Source organism: Mandrillus leucophaeus, unplaced genomic scaffold (assembly GCF_000951045.1).
Source record: "Mandrillus leucophaeus isolate KB7577 unplaced genomic scaffold, Mleu.le_1.0 Scaffold463, whole genome shotgun sequence".
Classification (NCBI taxonomy): Eukaryota; Metazoa; Chordata; class Mammalia; order Primates; family Cercopithecidae; genus Mandrillus; species Mandrillus leucophaeus.
The window spans coordinates 928307-931248 of record NW_012104954.1 but is presented as its reverse complement, the minus strand read 5'-3'; positions in this window follow the sequence as shown (position 1 = coordinate 931248).

The following is a 2942-nucleotide window of genomic DNA, read 5'->3' as shown; positions in this document are numbered from 1 at the left end:
TAACAGTGCATACGGTCAACAGGATTATTCACTCACTCTACAATTCATGCAGTCTATTCTCTATGGTGGACTCTGTGTTAGGCACTAAGGATTTAGTGGTGAACAAGACCAAGATGTGGACCCTGCCCTACTGGAGCTCACAATCTGATTGGGAAGATAGAAAGCTAACAATGGTGAGTACAATCAGCTTTTTTTTTTTTTTTTTTGAGGCGGAGTTTCACTCTCGTTGCCCAGGCTGGAGTGCAATGGCACGATCTCAACTCACTGTAACCTCTGCCTCCCGGTTTTTCAAGTGATTCTCTTGCCTCAGCCTCCCAGGTAGCTGGGATTACAGGCATGCACCATCACGCCTGGCTAATTCTTGTATTTTTAGTAGAGACAGGGTTTTACTATGTTGTTCAGGCTGGTCTCGAACTCCTGACATCAGGTGATCCACCTGCCTCGGCCTCCCAAAGTGCTAGGATTACAGGTGTGAGCCACCGCGCCCAGTGCAATCAGGATTTAAACAGGATGATTTGAGTCTTTAGGTGGAGGAGTTGGGTATTTTAGTTGGAGTGATGGGTGAAGAACGCCAAGGAGGTGAGATTTGAGCCAAAGCCAGAAGGCTGAGAAAATCTCCATATGTGAAGATGCAGGGAGGCCATTCCCTGCATGTGGGTAGACAGAACAGCAAAAGCCCTGAGGCTGGAATGAGCCTACCTTGTTGGAAGAGCCAGACATCCTCCTTGACATCCTCACTTGGATCTCAAAGTTGCCCCCTCAGTTCCCTCTCTACCTATCCCTGGTCTTTCTGCATCTCAGCAAATGGCCCCACCCTTCACTCATCCACTAGACTGAAAAATAGGGATTGGGGCTGGGCACGGTGGCTCACACCTGTAATCCCAGCACTTTGGGAGGCCAAGGCGGGCGGATCACCTGGGGTTAGGAGTTAGAGACCAGCCTGGTCAACATGGCAAAACCCCATCTCTACTAAAAAATACAAAAATTAGCCAGGTGTGGTGGCACACACCTGTAATCCCAGCTACTCAGGAGGCTGAGGCAGGAGAATCACTTGAACCCAGGAGGTGGAGGTTGCAGCGAGTCGAGATGGTGCCCCTGCACTCTAGTCTGGGCAACAGAGCAAAACTCCATCTCAAAAATAAATAAAAATTAAAAATGAGGAGTGGAGCTTGCTGTCTCCCCTTTTTGCACACCCCACATCCATCCTTCTCAGCATGTCTGCCAACCTCTACCTATAAAGTAGGTCCGAAATCCAGGTATTTTCTTTATCCTCATAGCCTACAAGGTGGCTTTGGTCTTCTTCAATCCATCTCCCACCTAACAGCTAAGATCAGAGAGCTTTTTTTTCCTTTTTTTTTTTTTTTTTGATGCAGGGTCTCACTCTATCACCAGGGCTAGAGCGCAACAGGACAATCACACCTCACCACAGCTTCAACCTCCTGGCCTCAAGTCATCCTCCCACTTCAGTCTCCCCAGTAGCTGGGACTACAGGCACATGCCACAGCTCCTTAACCATAAATCAAACATGTCACGGTTAAAACCTCCTAATGGTAGCTTCCCCCTGTGAGTAAAATTCAAGCTTCTCACAGTGGCCTTAAAGGGCGCCTCTCAACCTCCCTGCTTCCACCTCCCACCATGTTGGCCCTCCCTCCCTCTCTCCTATCCAGCTACATGGACCTCTTTGCTGTTCGTGGAACCCACCAAGCTCTTTTTTGTCCAAGTAGTCATGTACTTGCTGGTCCTCCTGCCTAGAACACCCCATTTCTCAGTTCCTTCTCCTTTGGGCCTAAGTTAAAATGTCACCTCCTCTGAGAGGCCTGCCCTGACCACTCCTCCCCCCTTTACCTTGATTTTATTCTTCTTTCATATTCTCTTTCAGATGTATGCTCTTTCACTGAGTACATTTTCTGCTGTCCATCCCTGCCTGACTAGAAAGGCAGCTCCATGAGGGCAGGGTTTTGTCTTGTTCCATTGCTCATTTTGGTTTTTTGCACAGTGCTGGGCACATATTAGAATCTCAGGTAGGGCAAGGCTCAGTGGCTTATGCCTATAATTCCTTTGGAAGGCCAAGGATCGTTTGAGGTCAGGAGTTCAAGACCAGCCTGGGCAACATAGTAAGAATCATCTCTACAAAAAGTTAAAAACATAAATTAGCAGGGCATGGTGGCTCACGCCTATAATTCTAGCTAATCAGGAGGCTGAGGTGAGAGGATCACCTGAGCCCAGGAGTTTGAAGTTACAGTGAGCTATGATTGTACCATTGCACTCCAGCCTGGACAGAGCGAGAACCTGGGCTTTAAAAAAAAAAGGCCAGGCATGATGGCTCACACCTGTAATCCCAGCACTTTGGGAGGCCAAAGCAGGTGGATCACCTGAGGTCGGGAGTTCAAGACCAGCCTGACCAACATGGTGAAACCTCGTCTCTACTAAAACTGCTAAAAATTAGCTGAGCATGGTGGGACATGCCTGTAATCCCAGCTACTCGAGAGGCTGAGGCAGGAGAATCACTTGAACCCAGAAGGCGGAGGGTGCAGTGAGCCGAAATCGCGCCATTGTACTCTAGCCAGGGCAACGAGCGAAACACCATCTCAAAAAAAAAAAAAAAATTAGCCGGGTGTGGTGGCTGGCATATGCCTGTAATCCCAGCTACTCAGGAGGCTGAGGCAGGAGAATCACTTGAGCCCGGGAGATGGAGGTTGAAAGTGAGCTGAGATCGCACCACTGCACTCCAGCCTGGGTAACAGAGCAAGACTCTCAAAAAAAAAAAAGAAGAAAAAAAGGCCGGACGCGGTGGCTCAAGCCTGTAATCCCAGCACTTTGGGAGGCCGAGACGGGCGGATCACGAGGCCAGGAGATCGAGACCATCCTGGCTAACACGGTGAAACCCCGTCTCTACTAAAAAAATACAAAAAACTAGCCGGGCGAGGTGGCGGGTGCCTGTA